Genomic DNA, 18,977 nt, shown 5'->3' with positions numbered 1-18,977 from the left:
GCTACTGCCGAGGAAGGGGGAGACCTAAAAATACTAAGAGGGGTCTTTCATGGACTGATGTTGACAATGGGTCCCGAAGAGAAGAGTTTTACTAACTTGGTTCTGCCCACCAGATGCCTACGAAAGGCAAAGCAAAGACAGGAAAAGAGCCAAAATGTGTGTCGAAAAATCCTTCTGGCTGATGTTCCTTGGTGCTCAGAATTGTCTGTCGCACTTCTTCAGAAAACAATGAACCCATTAGCTGGGGCCCAGTCGAAGAAAAGGTGTCTCCCTCAGGGCAGTCCCTAGGTCAGAGGGGTAAGGGCGGGGGGTGGGGGGTGGGGGGGGGTAGGGGGGGTGGGGGGGTGGGCTGTGGACTAAAAGAGCTGAGTCATGCACCTTCTGGGTAGGTGTCTGCATGCAGGTAAGCTCTGTACCTGGCACCCATATTTAGGAATATGGATGGTTAGACCTTGACAAAACCTGAGAGGTGAAGGAGTCAACGCTGGTCTCATAACCTTGGGACCAGGTGACCAGAAGGATGTGACTTGCCCATAGTCCAGAGAGAAGGGGAGAACAGAAATGAGACGCCAGCTCCAGAGCTCATTCTGCGTCCAGTTTTGCCCACTGCCCCTCACCCCGTCCTCGGGCCTCCTGGGGAAGGTGTATACAAATGCGTTTTTCTGGGACTGCGGGGAATTTGTTTTCATGACATGATTAAATCCATATGGTTTGTCAATATTTCTGGCCATGGGGACATTGCGGATGGAACAACACGTACAGAAAACGGAGAAGACTGTTTATCCACATCAGCTCTTTTACAGGATATAACACAGTTTCCAGATCATGGCAGCGATTGTCCAAAATTAGGAGCAGAAGTGCCTGTGGGGTTAGTGAGAGGAAGTCGCGACGCAGATTCTTACGGGCTAGGCCCGACTCAGCCATCAGCAAGCTGTGCGGTGCACCTGGCGGGCCATCGTTTTGAGACCCTGCAAAGGAGAAGAGGAAGAGAAATTTAAGCCCAGGGCTCTACCCATCCTCCAGAAGAATGCCCTAATTCCTTTGTCCCCCAAATCAGATGGGAAGGCTAGCAAGCTGTTGTCATCGGTGGGAAGCCTGTCATTTTGAGGGACTGCTGCTGCCCCTGTGAAGGCCTCAACACCGTCACCTGTTCTGAGCACATGAGAACGGCCACCAAGGCTACACATAATCTGAGGACCCAGCCAGGATCAGGGCATCAGCTTCAGCCGAGATGTCAAATACAGGAGGAGTTTATATGGGGGTTTGCATCAAAACAGGACAGTTGATAAGAACCCGAGGCACGAGAGCCCAAAGCCAGGATCTCCAGGATGCCTTGGTATGAGCAGCATTATTACTTCACTACACAGATCCTTGTTCTTCTGGTTTACTTTCTCCTCCCTCTCTCCTTCAGCTATTTTCTGGTATTTTTTTTTTTCAAGTGCCCAAAATGGAGAGGTTTCTGGTATCTGCTTTGTAACCCAGGGCATGTGTTCCCATCTCTAGGGGCAAACAGCTGCACTGTCTTTCCCCCAACTGTACCCCCACTGTACGCCAAAAGGAACGCAGACAGCTTCTGTTTGCTGTTACACTGCCTTTCTATCAAATTGCCTCCTGGGAGCTCTGACTTCTGCTGGTAATCCATTTCTACCCTTTCAATAGAAATGACAACTCAGGGGGCTCCTGGGGGCTCAGTGTTTGAGCCTCTGCCTTTGGCTCAGGTTGTGATCCCGGGATCCTGGGATCAAGTCCTGTATCAGGCTCCCTGCATGGAGCCTGCTTCTCCCTCTGCCTGTGTCTCTGCCTCTCTCTCTCTGTCTCTGTCTCTGATGAATGAATAAATAGAATCTTAAAAAAAAGAAAAAGAAAGAAAGAAAGAAATGACAACTCAGAGAGATGGGTAATCTCTGAGAGAACGAATCATTATGTCTGTGTACACTCAAATGCCAGGCAGGGTTGTCCCCAAAATCACTCCTTGGGAAAAGAATGAATCATTTTAGTATTTTTTTCTTAAGGTTTATTTATTTATTTGAGAGAGAGAGCGCTCACACAGGCAGGCAAGAGCATGCTGGAGGAGGGGCCGAAGGAGAAAAAAATGACTCCTCAAGCAGACTCCCTGCTGAGCAGGGATCCCTGATGTGGGGGGCTCCATCCCAGGACCTCCGAGATCATGTCCTGATCTGAAAACAAAAGCCTGCCGCTTCACCAAGTGAGCCACCCAGACGCCCCAAAGGAATCATTCTGTATTCAGAGTCTCCTATATAGGGTGTTTTATCCTTATTTTATTTTGAATAACACAGTTCTTTTCAGGGAAGATACATTATCCCGAAACACCCTCGAACTATGCAAGATTCGGATGTTTATAAGTGAAATCGGTGAACTTTAATACATATTTAATTATTCTTTCACTTAGGTGAATGGCCTCATATTTGCAAAAGTGAGTGATAATGTGAACCAGCCTTTTAAATATCACTTTTTACAGTATTACAGTAAGTGGTTGCACAGTCGACGTTGAGAATATGCAACGGCAGGATGAACGAGAGAGAACAACTTTCCTACTGCTACACTGGAGCTGACAGTGGAAAAAACAAAACTGTAGAAATATTTCTTTATATGAAATAGAACATACATACAAAATGGTAGTAGTATATCAAATTTCGAAGTATATAAAATGATTTTTAAAGCATAGGTAACTAAATAAAGTATTTATAAGTAGATGGTTGCTCTTTTTTGCTCTATCTTTAAAATTTGGGGGAAAGAGAGAGGAAAGGCTTGCTTGAAAAATGGAAGAGGGTCTCATATTTTGACTTTGCCTTCTATTAGGACACATATGGTAAACACATAGGCCGGGGGCTGAATCCTAACTGAGGGGGAGGAAGAGCCAGCATCGTTCACAGCAAATTCTTTTCTTTCTTCAGTGTTATGGAGAAAGTATGTTTACCTGAGTCTTTATCTTGACTCCAGATCCTTAGTAAATGATGGCTCTTGTCTACACTTGACCATGCTAGTTTGTGAAACAAGCACTCTTCATTTTACATAAGAAAACGAGTGAAGTGCTCTTGCAAAAGTAGCCACTACCGGGAGACCCTATACATTTATTCAAAGAGTGCCAGTCACTGGCCAGAGCCGCTTTGAGGACTGCCATCAGAGTCAGTACACAGGCCAAATGACAGAGCCAGGCTCTGCACTTTATAGACAGCATTTTTTTTTTTTTTTAACCCCAAATGGTTATTCTCAACGCCATTTACCAGATTGGCCTCTGGATGACTTTCTGCTCTTTCCAGAAATCATTAAATCCACTCCCTTGCACTGGCTCCCATCCCCCACCCCACCCCAAGGATGAGGACTTGGCACAGAGCGGGACTCTCAGAAAAATGCTTTGCAGGCTCTGAAGACAATTCCACAAGAGGAGTTCCAAATGTTTAGAAGGAAACAACACAATCAGAATGAGTATGTGACCTCCCAATGAGAATGTGCTGAAAAGAGACAACATTCCTTTGGGTTCCAAGTTCTAGGAGATTTTAAGAATCCCTTTATATTCCTACCTCGTGTTTCAAATTCAGGAGCCTGGCATTTCACACCAGGTAGCCAGGATTAGCAAATAGTTTCATCTGCTTCCTACTTAATCAAAATAGAAAGCCTTAAACTCCTTTTTTCTTTTCTTCTTTTAAAACTAAGCCCATAAACGCAAGCACAATTGACCTGCTCTGCCTATTAGCTTTTTTAGCAAAACGGTGAGACCCTCCTCCGAAGTAACAACACTAAACACAGAGCTGCAGAGGCAAACATGTGATACATTGCGGGAGTCATGAACCCTGTCTTCCATTATTCATTTACAGAGGGGCTGAGAGCTACAGTTATATGGACTTGTCTCCTTTGCAGGCCTGGTTAATACATCTTTCCTCTTACATTTTGGCCTGGGCATTGCTACGGTCTCTCCATATATCATACTCTGGTCTCAGTCTTTGCCGGGCAGTTTTTTTGTCATGGATTCATTACTATTCATTTTTCAACACAGTCTCTCAGAGCGCATAAACTAGTCCTTGTTGAGAAATTATGCTGCTTTAGAAGCTTACGTTAACTCTTTCAAGCTTCTAGGATATTATTTAGTAAATTCACCGAGGCAGTAATTTCCCATATAAGAGTTGCTGACCCTTTAAAGGTTGTCAAGTAGCCAGCTCATGAACTGATAGGAGGATCCAATAAATGCAGACTTAATACAACCAATCCCAGTTAAGAAATATGTTACTCTAGGGATTTAAAAAGAGAGAAATGAGTCCAGGGAAATTTGCTAATGCTTTTGGACAGAACTCTAAAATTAGGGGATGAAGGAAAACAAATTAGATTTTTACATATTTGGATTTCAGAAGAGCATTTGATTCAGAAAAGTAATTTTACGGTTAGATTAATTCAAGCTGGGTTGACTATTTGCGGACTAAAATACACGATTTTAGTATGATACTCATTAGATTCACATTTCCCATTACCTCTAGAGAGCGCATATTGCCAAATGCAGACATTGAAGATAAGTCCTTTCACTGTGCAAAAGTTTTAGGAAACTTTTTCCAGGAATTTTACCCAGAGGAAAACCCAACAGAAACAAAAACAATTTACATTTGTCCACACTAGAGCATTTTTCTGGTTCTGCCAGACATTTTTTAGATATTCTCAAATCAATTCCTCTGGCATCTCACTACAACAATACGAGACATTGATAGAGTTGCTTGCAGTGGTCAAATGCTTTCTTTGTACATCATTAGGTCAGATCTGCACAACCACATTGTGGGTTTAGACATGCTTCTCCACCTGAATGTAGGCTCCTAGAGGGAGGGATTTTGTCTACCTTGTGTACTGTTATATCCTCAGAACCCAGAAAAGTGCCTGGTACATGGAAGGCATCAGCAGCCATTCAGTGGCTTGTGTAGATGAGGAGTAATAATGACGCATTTGTTAAGCTCCCTGAAGTCTTCTCTGTTCTATTTATTCCGTTTTTGCCTACTCCGATATTTTATGAGGACACCACCTTCCTTTCTTGTCATAATTACACATAGCACGCACCCACCCACCCCACCCCCGCCTCTCCACACACGCGCACATATATACTCATTATTGTCTCTTGTTTTTCACTTCAGCCTCTTCTTGAATAATTTTATCTATGAAATCGAGTGTGGTGTGCAAGTTATACCCCTAATGTTTCTAATACACCTACAAACAAAGACAAAGCTTTAAATAAAAAAAGTAATAAAAACTTCAGCTGCGCATCGTCAGAAACCATCATGCACATGGCACAAGTTGCTATGCCTACCACATCTGAGGCAACACTACCATACTGGTTCCTTATAACAGCTCCTGCGGAAGAGACCCCGTGAGCTAAGCAAGGTGGGCATCGTTAGCTTCACTGCACCAATGAATCAACTGAGGGGAATGGGTTCAGAATCATACAACAGCCAAGTGGTAGATTTCGGACTAGGACCAGGTCTCCTCACTGCCAGTTCAATGTCTTCCACTATTTTACCCCTCCCCCGGCATTCTTGGAAAAATCTACAGCTCAGCCACTACTTGCTCCTTTTTAGAGAGGCTGCTTGTACTGAGGGTCTAGTTTATAGCTGTTTGGAAGCAACCATGAGAAGATGAGGCAGACACAGAGAGGTCACCTCAGGTAGGCCTTAATTTGTAGTTGTAATCCACGGGAGGAAGCACATGCTAGAAAATTGTTGGTGAGAACTCTAACTGGTAATAATGAGCACAGGATGGAAAAGGGTAGAGAGAGGTGGAAGTTCAGTGAGGGGGGAAAAATGGGAACTAGTTTAGAAAATACATAATCGTTGGAAGCTTATTTGCATGTACTATAAAACCAAGTAAAGCCTGTTTTACACAATGATCTCAACAGCAGTTACAGTAGATGAGCATACCTACTATTGTCACCTGCATTGTCGCATGTATTTTCAGGGCAGGTAGGCTTTCTGCTCAGAGTGACCTCAGGATCACACACCTAAGAGGAAGCAGAACTAGACTTTGAACAGGGTCTCTCTCTCCTTCTCTCAGAGTGCAAATTCTTTCCTTTCTCTCTCCATTGGCTGTGTTGTTAGCTCAATGGTGATGAAGGACTCACATTTGCCTTCAGCTTAGGACTACATTTTGGTCGGATGATGAGACTAAAGTTGAAGCTTGCCTGGCCTACGGGCCAGTTGAGATAGGAGCTCTGAGAATGTGGTGAATTGTGGTCCATATTCACCAGAGATCTAGCCTAAACGTTTGGATGACTGTAAAGCAACTGTAGGATCTCTGTCTTGCATCACCCTACATTAAGTGGGCCGATATGCACTGAACTATGCAATAAAGTCCTGAAGTTGCCAAAAGTACTGACAAAATCTTTAGGACTAGTCTGGATTAACGGATTAACAGACTGATCCAAGGGCAAGTGGCTAAAGTCCAAAATAAGGCCTTCCCAGACTGCCATAATCTTGGTCCTTATTTTTTTTTATATAGTGACTTGGAATGATCTTGCCTTGGGTTCAAGAAAGGAAGACAAAGAGAAGAGCAAAAATCTGTCCTCCCAGCTGTTATTCCGTTGACTGATAACTTCTATTATTTGCAGCTCTTGGCTCTCCCTTGCCATTTAGCATTGTATTCTGATGAATTGTAGATGTCAGAAAATAATCTAGGGAGTAAGGGGGATATTTTGTCCTAACACATCTCCTGTCTTTAACTTTTAAGAAGGCAGTATATGAAAAGACCTCATAAATCTATATATTTTTAAACACTCAGTGTTTTGAAGCAAAGAGAACAACAAGAGCAAACAAAAAACAAAATGGAAAAAAAAAACTTCTTTGAAAAAAAAAAAAGAAAAGAAAAAAAAAAAAAACTTCTTTGGCCATACATCCCAGTTCACATACCTTAGGATGTCAAACAAAATCCCCACTGACATCCCAGCCCATTGCTCTACCCTCTAGAGAAACTAAAGAGAAAGCTCTCACATAGGGACATAGCCCCACATTTTGAAGGACCAGGGCAGGAAGTTCCAATTGGCTACTTGTGGAGGAAGTAGAAAAAAGTTAAGACTTCTAGGACTCACAAAAGTCTGGTGCCTTCATATGACAAGGAGGAAGTATCACAGAACAGTCTGAGGTACAGGGCTGGAGATAAACGAGTTCCACATGAAGAGGGGGATGGAGATGGTGTGTAAGGAAGGAGTACAAGGTCTGCCCATGTCTCTTCAGACGACGTCCCCTTAGAAAAGCTAAACTTGTAATTAGGTGCATCGTTTCTTAAATTCTCTTGCAATTGTGCATCACTTCAGAGTGTCCCTTAACAGGTTTTTTAAACTTCCTTTCTCTAGTTTTTTTCTTTTTCATTGAATTAAAAACAAAACAAAACAACAACAAAAAAAAACCCACTCCCCATGAGAAGTCTAGTGGTTCTAACTTAGAAGTGTCCAAAGCACCACTGTTCACCTGACTTTAGACAAAGTACCTAGAAGGAACTATGAACCATCCAACTTCTGCCATAAGACCAATTTTATAATATCATAAACATTATAAAACACCATAATCCTGTATCAAATAATTAGTCACTGGATTTTACCCCCTGAGCAGCCAGCCCATGAGAGGAGATTCAAGGAGAAAAGGTACCGATCAGTATCAGTAGTTGGTCTTATCTGCTCTCCCATGAGGGAATCTCAGAACCAGCTCCCCTAAGTTTTCCCCTTCCTTTAGAATGCCAAGGCAGTTCTCGAATTCTCTTTGGAAGGATTTGACCTCCTCTGACCACCTTTGCATATCCCCCCTACTTTCTTCTGATGGCCTAACTTCATTGGTGCAGCTGCTGTCACTTCTGTGTGACAGAATGGAAAAGGAGTCCTGTACCCATTTCTGTGGGCTCCTTTTCCATTCTCTCTCATTGTGGCTCAGTATGGCTCCCTCTTTGCCATAACTGCTGCCGCCTCATTGAGATGGGGGATGGGAACGAGTGAAGGGAAGAGTAAGGGGGCATCGGGTTTTATGCATCAGTGTTACAACTCTCCCTGGTCTCTTCAAATGGAGATTTACTCTCCCGATTTCTTACCGTGCCCATAATGGACCACTAGGCTGTCCATTCTTTTATAAACCATTATCTTCTTGGGGGATTTGGAATAAGTTCTGTTGGACATTTGGGACTTTCTGCATAATGTCACACTCCCAAGCCTTCCTCCCCACAATCAGCTTTGATGCCTTGGCACCTTTCCTCTCTTCTGCTGCAGGATAAGTTGCCGTTCCCGTTTGGGAGCTGTCCAAGAGAACAATACGTCCATTCCCCACATGCCCTATTGTGCCTGACTGTCAGTATGAGCATCCAGCCCTTCCTGCTTATTTTCAAGTCCCTATTACTCCATTACTGCTTCTCCCAGGGATCAATAAGATTCTCCAGCAAATGGAACACTCAGAAGCATACCCTAGGCCACAATGGTTTCTAAAATGGGTGTGTGGATTAATTTCTCACTTTACCCCAGGACTCTTAAATGATAATGGAAATAATATCATAACTCAAAGTAAAAGCCACTGATTGGCATATTTTATATAGAGGGTAAAAGACATTATATACAGCATGCCCAGCCTTCTGCCATGACCATCAGCTTCCTTTGGCAGGCAAACCAGTCCTCTCTGTGGCCATCTGTTGTACCTGGGGACCTTATAGATCAGGACATAAGACTGAGGGCAACTGGCAAGTCTCTGTTCTTGAACTATTGGTGACAAACTTATTACATCACTCATGGGCACCTGCTATCTCATCTTGGGGTCATTCTTCTTTGTCTTAATGTAGGTCTATCCTTTTGACCTTCCTTTCTGAAACCATATTGCTTTCACCATTTTCTGAGCCTCTAGCTGGAAACTCCAACCTGCTTGCATAGAAACTGCTTCCTGTCCTTAAGAAATTCTCCGATTCTGAGTTCATCTCAGTCCTCTGGAGCCAAGAGCAGACCCCTCTTTACAGCTACTATCGTTTTGATCAAGACCCCATTGAAATGCAGACAGCCAAAATCTACCTCTCCTGAATGAGTCAGTCTGGCTTCTTTTATGTGGTCCCCCTCTGCTGCCGCCCAGGAGACTGGGGTGCTGCAAAACTGGAGAAAACCAGTCTCCAAAACAACCACATTAAAATGTGTGTGCACGCACAACTCCCACCTCACTCCCCCGCCTTGCATGTTTCATTGTGTGACAGTGGCCAGCAGCAATCTTTGACTTCTAAGAATTGGTGGAAGCTCTTTAATTAGGAACATTAAAAACCAGAAGAGATTCAACATCAAAAGGAAATAATGACAATTTTGAAATAATAACACTTTAAGCTTGAGTCCTTTCACAGTTCCGAAAGGTCATGGGTATGTTCACATTTATTCTTTGATTTTTGTTAAACCTTTCATGGTGGTAATTCTCATGCATACACAAAATAGAGTAGTATTAGTGAATCCTCAGAAACTCAACGTTCAGGGCCAATCCTATCTCATCTATACCATACACACATTTCTGTCTCTCACGGGATTGTTTTGAAGCAAATCCCAGATACCATATCATTTCATCCACAAATATTTTAGGATACATCTCTAAATGACAAGATTTCTTAGAAATTATAAAACATTTGAAATAATTGCTTAAATGTTGTAAAGAATCCAATTAGTATTTGAATTTCCCTCAAATGTTTATAACTGTTTCTATAGCTACTTTTTTTGAAATCAGGGCCTAAAAATTGTCACACATTGTATTTGATTGACATGTTTCCGGGCTCATAATCTATAGCCCCCTCTCTCTTTTCTTTTATTTTTGGAATTTATTCATTGAAGACACCAGGTTATTATCCTACAGAGTTTCCCACTGAGTTTTGCTAATTTTATTTCCATGCTGTTGTACAAGATGTTCCTCTGCCCCTCCTTCCTGAAGGTTGAATCTAGAGGTGTAAGCTGATTTAGGTTCCATTTTTTTGGTTGCAAATACATAATGATGTGTCCTTTTCAGGAAGTACACCATCGTCCTCTTTTGGTCATGTTAGCAGCCATCACTTATTCTTAAAAACTAAATATACCCCCATTTGTTTTCTGGGATGATAATATATCTATTTTCAAATATTTGTTAAACATACCTCCACGTTTTACTGTGGTCTTAGCCCATTTTTGTTTCTGACGGACTATGTTCTTTAAGCATCAGCTTCCAAAATTCCCATTAATCCGGCTACTGTGCCATTTATTCTGCAATGAGATGGTTACTCTTGCTCCAATTCTTCCTTCTTCCACTTCTTGCCCAGTCCCCACTTCCTCTAGGAAGAGGATAGGAATATCTTGATGGTGCACTTGGCATTTTTAAAAAAGATTTATTTGAAAGAGAGAGAGAGAGAGTGTGTGTGTGTGCGTGTGTGTGTGCGCGCGCGCGCGCGCGCGCGCACACGCTGGGGGAGGGTGCAGAGGGAAAGAATCTCAAGCTGACTCCCTGCTGAGATCACACCCTGAGCCTAAATCAAGAGTCGTGCTCAATCCACTACACCACATAGGCACTCCACATTTGGTATTTTATAGTCATTCTTTGGGAGTATTGTCTTGTTTTAACAGCATTTTCCTCTGCCTGTCCCATAGTGCCTTATCTTAACCTGCCTTCCTTTTCTTTCTCATTTTTATTTGTGCCCACACATAGTATTCACAGCACATGAACATATTTCATTTCTTTGCTGCTGATAGCTAACGTTCCACAAATTGGAGGTCTTGACTCAGCCTTCTCTTTGCCTTGTTTCCAGCTTCTTATCTAATCCAGGAGACATGGAGCACTCCTTCCTTCTTGAAACACCCTTTCTCTTCCAGGTACCTCTCTTTCCTGGTTTACACTCCACCTCTCATATTATTCTTCCTTCACCTCCTTCAAAGTCACCCTTCCTCCCCCACATTCCTGAAATGTGAGTGCTGCTCAGGTTTTTGTCTTTGGCCCTCTCCTTTCACAAACCGCTGAGTGATTTGATCCACCCCCAGGAAAGAGAGGTACCTGGAAGAGAAGGCGTGTTTCAAGAAGGAAGGAGTGCTCCTACCATTTCCTTCCTTAAAGGTCCACCATCCTACAATCCCAATATGACCCTTCCATAAGGCAGGTGCCTGTTGAAATCTGGGATTGTTGTACCATGGATAGAAACGGTAAGGGAGGCAAAACAACAGTTGAAAAACACTAGCCTATAAGGTAAAATCCAGACTCCTCAGAATGGTTCCAAAATGCCATGTGATTTGGTTTCTGTTCTAACCTCTAAATAGCCTTGGATCCAGCCATCCATACTTTCACACTTTGACCTGAACCCAAATGCCCCAGGCTCTCCAGCATTCAAGTCTTTGCCAAGACGGTACACAATAAAGTCTGGAATTTCTTTCTTTTGCACAATCTTCATCCTTCCAGATCCATCTGAAATGCCACCCCTTCTGCAAAACCTTTCCCGACTCTCTGTGTCCCCTAGCATATTATGAGTCCCATCATTTCTTCACTTAAGGTCTAGGCTCCAATTTTAGTGATTGCATTTTATATTTATGCCACTCTGCGTCGTGTCATAGAGTGAGGTGTTAATATCACTCTCCCACACTAGTGTATAAAACCCTTAATGGGGGAATCCCTGGGTGGCTCAGCGGTTTAGCACCTGCCTTTGACCCAGGGCACTATCCTGGAGTCCGGGGATCGAGTCCCACGTCTGGCTCCCGGCATGGAGCCTGCTTCTCCCTCCTCCTGTGTCTCTGCCTCTCTCTCTCTCTCTTTCTCTCTCTCTCTCTGTCTATCATAAATAAATAAGTAAATAAATCTTAAAAAAAACCCTTAATGAAGATGCAAGGTATTTGTCTTATTCATTTTTGTAGCATTATCCTTGCCCACTCCCTCCTCTAGCCCCATGCACCCAGAACAGTTCTTGACCGTCAGTATTCTGCAGACCCAATTTGCATTTTCTCAGTAAAAGTAGCTCTTCTCCTACAGCCTGAAGTTACCAGAACTCACCAGGCCCTCCATGGGTGCATGCTAATTCCCCAAATCTCTTGCTTCTCTTTTTCTATCCACGATGGACCCTTGGCCTCACCTCACCTTGAATCCCCACATTCTTCACATTTCCTTCTGCCAGAACCTTCCTTTGCTGGGAAAAGAACATTCTACCCTAGCCTTTCTTGGAAATATAATATCTTAGCATGCTCAAGATCTCTTCCATCTCATTCCCCTATATGCTTCAGATGCCACAGCTGTCTCCTTGAAGTGGCCATGACTACCCTGCATAGCCTGCTTTCATAGTTTGAGCTGCTAATGCCTCCTCATTTCTGCCTCCCTCAAGAGCACCATCATCTCTTTGTTTAGATCTCAACCTTAAAAGATTTTTATCCTCCATCTATTCTCATATTGTCTTCCCAACACAAGAATTGGAAACAAACTCCTCTTCTCGCATTAAAGAACCCTGTGCAGGGATCCCTGGGTGGCGCAGCGGTTTGGCACCTGCCTTTGGCCCAGGGCGCGATCCTGGGTACCCGGGATCGAGTCCCACGTCGGGCTCCTGGTGCATGGAGCCTGCTTCTCCCTCTGCCTGTGTCTCTGCCTCTCTCTCTCTCTCTCTCTCTCTCTGTGACTATCATAAATAAATTAAAAAAAAAAAAAAAGAACCCTGTGCAGATAAAGCCTTGGCTCCAGTAGTCCAGCCTCCTTCACCAGAACTCAAGTGTCATTGCCGCTCTTAATCACATTTATTTTATTGCATCCATAAAACAATAAAATATTTCAATCCACGCACTGTGCAAACAGTTGGCTGCAGCCAGCTATAACTTAGGAAGATTAAAAATGGGTTCCTGGGCTATCGGATGAGATGGGTTTGGGTTGCAGAGGGCATTTCTCCTGTACTTTTCCTGTCCTCTCACCTTGCTAAGGGTCCCTGGGTTGCCTGGGCTTTTTTTCATTTGCTTTTGCATGGTTTTTCCTATCCCTTTGCGTTCAAATTGGGCCCTCTTTTCCCTTTATTCTCTTAAGTTGCTTCTGCCTTGCACATCTTGGTCTGTGCTGATGAGAATAGTCTCCAGTCTCTTCTCTGCATGTCCACTGTAGATATTGTGTGGTCCATTTACTGCCATATATCTGCGGAGGGAGTCCAGCATGGGGATCAAGTGTCCTGTCTGGGGCATCAGTCTGCACTTGAATGCTTTGCTCTGCCACTTCCTAGTTGTGTAATCATGGGCAAGTTTTTTTTTTAACATCCCTGAGCCCCAATTTCCTCATCTGGAGAGCAGGGATAATAGGACTACTTAGCTTATAATGAACATTAACGGTAGCAGTCATTATCATGGGCTCTTTGGCTCCAACTAGATTCTAAAACATAGGCCTTTCCTGCAGCATTTGCATGCTCTATAGGTTCTTAACACACACACACACACACACACACACACACACCACCATCAGCATTTTTAAAATGTGTGTGTATGTGCATGTGTTTGTCAGGGGGTATCTCTGGCAAAGCAAAAATAGTAAGTTGTACATTAATCTCTATCTTGAACCATTTGACCTTAGGACTCGGGAGTTTGTGAGGTGTCTGGATCTATCCATAGGCTCTGGAGCCACTAAGGAAGCCTTTGGAATTTGTGCTTGGTTTATTAGCCTCCCCTGAGAATGGGGGGTGGGCACCTTAGTACCCATCAGCAGCAGAATTCAAGGTGGGGTGGAAAGATCCAATACTCTTCTCCCTCTGTGAGGTGTCACCAGTTCTCCAGGAATAAACAAGAGCTTTAACTTCCAGGGGAATCCCATAATCCATTGAAACTTTTAGAACTGGGTCCAAAATAAGCACAAAACCAGGACAACAAGGACCTTCAGCCAATTTTCCAAGGACCAGGAGGCTAGATCTTCAATTTGGACAGGAGGGAAAAAAAAAAACAATTCAGAAGATGGGGGACCGGGCATATTTGCTGTGTGATTCTAGGCAAATCAGTTACTCTCTGTACCTTGGTTTCCTGATCTAGGAGGAAGGCGCTGGATCTATGAGGATGCTGAGTTCATTGGTCATTAAGATCTATTCCATCGTGACCATTTTGTGATTCTACAAAACAGTTCTTCATCAGCCAGGCCAGTCAGGTGCCCATCCTCATAGGCATCCATACCCACCCTGGATTTCACAGTATAGCAAAGGCTTCCAATATTTTCTTAAATCCTCAAACCACATTCAGAAAACACTGCCAAGAGTTTGAGAGTGAGTCCTGCCCATTGACAATAATGCAGGCCGATTCGCATGATGGGTTCAGTTGTGGCTCTCCAGGTCAGTGCCCAATAGAACGCTGCGAGGCTACTCAGATCTTCATCCCCAGCAGCTGGCCAAGCCCAGCTTAGCTTTTTACTTATTTAACCAGCACTTACACAGCACTATTCTAAGACTACACAAACATCAATTCATTTAATGTTCTTAATTGTATGAATTGAGGATTTTTATTATTCCCATTATACAAATGGAAAACTGAGGCACAGAGAGGTTAAGTGGCCCCAGTCATACAGCCAGTGAGTAGCCGACCTAGTTCTTACCTCTACATTAAGCTGCTGTTGTCAGCTCCAGGCACATGGGGGGAGCGATAAGTATTGCTGGTCACTCAGCTCTGGCTCATGATCTACATTTCTTCCCAACTTTACTGTCCTCAGTTTCTAAGGGCCCATGACAGTGAATCTCTTAGCAGACCTCTAGGCTTCAACCTCTAAGGGGCTGTGGTAGAGTGGAACATGCTCGTTCTTACTGTCAAAACAGGTGGGTCACATCCCATTCTACCTTGTACTGGTTCTGTGACTTCAGAGATCCACCGTTGGCCTCCACTAGTTCATTTTAAAATAAGGCTATTAGTACTGCTCAGCAACAGATGGAAAATCAACTGAGACCACAGATGGTGAAATGTCTTAAAAATGATTAAAAAGTGAAATAGAACTGAAGGGATACTTGTGACCATCTGACACCTTGTATGCTATGGTCACTTACTACACATTTGTTGAACCGATCACAGACAAGAAGCAAAAGAAAAATTAGGAGAGTATACCGATGCATGAATGTGTGCAGTAGGCAGTGATAGCCCTAGCAAGGTTTCCAACAGGAAAACAGAAACCATTATTTTCCTAAGCCCATCTACCTTTAAAATGACCTCCTCTGAACAGTCACATTTTCCTCAAAGAAGCTCAGAAGCTGGGTGCTCTGGAACCCACACATGAGTCCAGGGGAGCCAGGTGATGGGTCAGACCAAACCACAGGCCTGGTCTCTGGGAATGGGTGGCAGAGGGAGCTTCTGAGTGTGGTTAGGTCCCTGTTTCCTGAGGGCAATAGTTCCTCCACGTTGTCCCGTGAGCTTGGTGACAAGGACCCAATGGGTGGTAGCCAGAGCCATGTTTTAGCTAAATCTAAATAAGAGATTTAAAATACCTACTTTTTTAAATCTCCAAAAACGTAAGCTTGAAATCAATAGCCCCTGATTCCACCCCAGTCTGAAGGTAAGGGGGTCCCTGCTGGTGACCATGGTAAGCCCTCCCCACCATGGCCCAGCACAGGCTGGTGGAGGGCCCCTGGCTTTGCTGCGGCTCTCAGCTCTTGCTCTGGGTTCAGGCCTGGCTTCTCTCTATTGACTTGAAAGAATTAGTGAGGCGCTGAATGTGAGCAGTGTCCCCTTTTCAGTGAAAAATAAATTTTTTTAAATAATAAAATAAACAGGTCCCGCTGGCTTAGAGGAATCCCTGTGAGCTTCCAGGAACCAACATTCCCCAACTCCAGTGCATTTGGAGGAGCGGAGCACAGCCTGTGTGCAATAGTGGTGACTTGTTTAGACACCATCTGGGCTGTGTAAAGTTAGTAGGAGTGGGACCACTGGGCAGCGAGGGCTACTGAGAAACTGCCTGTGGCTGCAGAGGGGAAAAAACACGGCCACACATACATGCGAGGAGGAGAAAGTGCACGCTTGAGGTGAGAAATGCAGCGTCAGCATCATTGAATCCCCAGATATTTTTATAGGGGGGGGTTGAAAGGAAAAAAATTACCAAAAACTCCCCGCAGGCCCAGACAAAGCCACAGTGTGTTCCCATTTACCGCCAGCCTGATAGTCACACCCTCCGTGTCTTTTACAGTTAGGCTGGAACTCAGTGAGGGAAGGCACTTCCTATAAACAAAGGGGAGCAGAGGTCCCACTGCCTTCCTCTCCTCCCCAGCCTCCCCCTCTGGCCCCCTCTGCGGAGCCAGGAGGTCAAACAACTGCTTAGCCTCTTGTGTTAATTAACATTTTGGCTCCCTTTTGCACACTCAGAGCCAGAGATAAACGAGAAATAAATCGGTCATTGGAACTGGAGGGGAAAGCTTGAGAGCAGGCTGTGGGCTGCTCCGTCTCATAGGCCTCCCAGCCCCACAGTGGGATCTGTGACAGACACTGAGGCGGGCGCTGCTTGGACCCTCAGCCTTTGCTCCCCCAGAGGGGGTCCTCTCACTCCTCCCTCCTTCCCGTTTATTTCCAGTAGCTTCCTCCTAACCCCCAAAGTTTAGCTCTGGGGGCCCTAGCTTCCCCCCACTGTCTCGCCTTCCCTGTGGGCCCGTAGGTTCTCAGTGGCCTCCTAGCCTGCAACTCTGAAGGACAGGACCATGGCAGGCCCCACAGACCACCTCTAGGCTCCTGTAGCTCTGCTCTTTGCTATTCCATACCCCCCCCCCCCCCGCCCCGGGAAACAGAAACGATTGCCTTCCTCTTCCTCACGTTGCCCTCCTTCCCTGCCCACCAGGAGTGCGTAAGGCCCAAGAAGGCAGCCACTGAGCAGCACGGCCTTGGTATACCTGCCGCCTCCTCTAGGGCATCAAAAAGTTTCAGTTGAATCCCTCCTCAGCCAAATGTTAGCTGACCACATGCTCTCCCTCCCTCAAGGCTGAGCATGGGCTCTGCTCCCCAAGAGCAAGCCTGCCTCGGTCTTTCACCCTGTGGTCAGCCTCACTCTTCACCTCTTTGCAACACGCGCCTTTCTCACAGGCGCCCCCCCCCCAGGGGGAAGCGTCCTCGCACATCTTCTCTCCCCCTTTCCAGCAACCCCCGGACTCCCCAGGAGCCGGTCACCCAGCTGCTGCTTCACGATTGGTCACCCCATGAGGTATGGGATTTTGTTGTGGTAACAGTCCTCTGTTTTCCGTATGTGTATAAATTTGGGGTCCTTCAGAAGGCTGCGGAGCAGTGGTTGTCAATCTGCAGGGTGTGCAAGCATCACTTGGAAGCTCAGTGAATTCTGAGGTCCTGGCTGCCACCTGCAGAGATTTTAGGAGATCCCTGGTAGGGAGCTGGGCCTGGGAACTTAGCTTGGACGACTGTCCTTGAGTCGGTCACTCTCAGGCTGCTCAGCGTGGACCAGGTCTTAAGCTGCTTTTGTGTCATCCACCAAGTCAGACAGAGCCGACCCGGGGTAGGTGGCTGCTCAGAGCCACCGGCTGATTGATTAAAATGAGGTGGGATCCCGAACTAAACTGTTCTTCTGAGCTAGCCTATCTTCCACCGTAGGGTTAAGGAGGGCATGTGATGGGCTGAGCACTGGCTGTTATACTATATGTTGGCAAACTGAATTTAAATTAAAAAAATTTTTTTTTCACTTGAGGTGACTGGGTGGCTCAGTCTGTTAAGCATCTGCCTTCGGCTCAGGTCATGATCCCGGGGTCCTGGGATCGAGCCCTCCATCAGGCTCCCTGCTCAGCAGAGGCCTGCTTCTCCCTCTCCCTCTGCCTGCAGCTCCCCTTGTTTGTGCACTTGCTCTCTGTGCCAAATAAATAAATAAATAAAAATCTTAAAAAAAAATAGAATTTTCACCTGGGCCCCTCTGGATTAAATGACCTCCACAAAACACATCAGGAAAACCCCTTAAATTCCAAGCTAATTGAGAGATTCCAGGGATAGTTAGTAAATACTTCTCCCTTCTCTATTGAGAATCAGCAAGAACAATAGTTGGCTCTCAGCCCACACAGCAAATATCATTCCACCAGGGTTGTCTGCAACTTTTCAGTCTTTTACTACAACATCTATGAAAATAGAATTTTTCTGAAATAGAATTCCAAGTCTAAAAGAGAAAGTTTTATGATACCTGGAGGCAAACCATTCAGATGTTTTGAGTTAATTTGGCATGGCTGAAAGAATTTTTACATTTGCAAAAAATATCAAAGTTCATTTTCTGCCTCCAAAGAGCTTTCAAACTGTAATGAATTTGGCATGAACAATGAACATCATTTCTCAATATGTGATTTTTGTGAGGACTAAAAAACAAAAAAGAAAAAGAAAATCCCCCCAAACAAAAAACAAACAAAAAAGTAATGGAGTGTAAACTAACATGGTGACAGATTTCAGAATCACAGAATGCTGAAAGTAAAGCAATGCTAGACATTTCCTAGTCCAGACCCAACTTTTAAAGTTGAGAAAACTAAGGCTTTGTCTTAGATTCCTAAGGAGTAACAAAACAACAGAAACCACAGTTCTCAAAGACTGCTTTATCCCAAGTAGGAGGTTTAGGCAAAATATAAATGAAATGTACGTAGGACGATAGGACTTAAAATACTTTTAGTGGCGTAAGATGTTCTATGAATGCAAGGTGTTTGCAGAGTGGGAGGGGCAGAGAGAATGATAGCTAGAGACAGGAGATAGAGGTTCAGTGTCGCATCTGCAAAACCTGGGCAGGTCATGACTAAGCTTCATCTGTAAAATCAAGGTAATAACTCAGTTTCTTTTAAGGATGAAGTGAAGCAGTGTATGTAAAAGCACGTTATAGACTCTCCAATCCTGTTATCTCATCTCAGTGATAGGACAACACGCATGGAGTTGCATCCAGAATGATCTGCTTAGAGGCAAGTTTTCCCTTAGCTCAGTTCCTTCTGCCTCCCCACCTAAGTATAAGCCAACTTTTGATCCTAGTTCTTTCTGGTCTTTCGGCCTTCTCTGATCCCTCCCTGCCCCCCAAAAAAACCCAGCCCTCCCCGGCCCAGGGCTGGCCATTCTC

At 44.6% G+C, this 18,977-nt stretch overlaps 1 long non-coding RNA gene across 1 annotated transcript in view; it reads right to left on the bottom strand.

The window, feature by feature from the left end:
* Positions 1-763: 763 nt before the first annotated feature.
* The window catches only part of LOC140598688 (uncharacterized), a 65,533-nt gene continuing 47,319 nt past the window's right edge, over positions 764-18,977 (bottom strand). Inside the window, exon 3 of the long non-coding RNA XR_012001281.1 lies at positions 764-968. This is a non-coding gene — a long non-coding RNA (uncharacterized lncRNA). The remainder of the gene's footprint in view (positions 969-18,977) is intronic.

Source organism: Vulpes vulpes, chromosome 4 (assembly GCF_048418805.1).
Source record: "Vulpes vulpes isolate BD-2025 chromosome 4, VulVul3, whole genome shotgun sequence".
In the NCBI taxonomy this organism is placed as follows: domain Eukaryota; kingdom Metazoa; phylum Chordata; class Mammalia; order Carnivora; family Canidae; genus Vulpes; species Vulpes vulpes.
This window is presented reverse-complemented; position numbering and strand designations above follow the sequence as displayed.